A 358-nucleotide genomic window follows, 5' to 3' on the forward strand; every position below is an offset into this window, starting at 1 on the left:
AGGTGCTTAGGGACATGGTTTAGTGGTGGGATGGCAGGGTTAGGTTAACAGTTGGACTCGATGATCTTAAAGGTCTTTCCCAACCAAAGTGATTCTATTCTATTCTATTCTATTCTATAGCAGTTAACAGGAATTAGGTCAGAAGCTTGACGTCAACGCACAGGATTTGTAAACACGGCACGTGCTTTATTGCAATGTTTTATGCTGCTTGCACTCCCTGGCTCGAAGGACGAGGGTTTACGCGCAACCGAAGGAATACGCCTGTTGTCCCCGCGCAGCCCCGGCCAGCAGGAGCACCGGACGGCGCCGGACGCCGCTGCACCGCAGGCCTCTCCAGGACCCGGCGCTCCCTAGGCGG

Source organism: Egretta garzetta, unplaced genomic scaffold (assembly GCF_000687185.1).
Source record: "Egretta garzetta isolate BGI_Z169 unplaced genomic scaffold, ASM68718v1 scaffold38, whole genome shotgun sequence".
Lineage (NCBI taxonomy): Eukaryota > Metazoa > Chordata > Aves > Pelecaniformes > Ardeidae > Egretta > Egretta garzetta.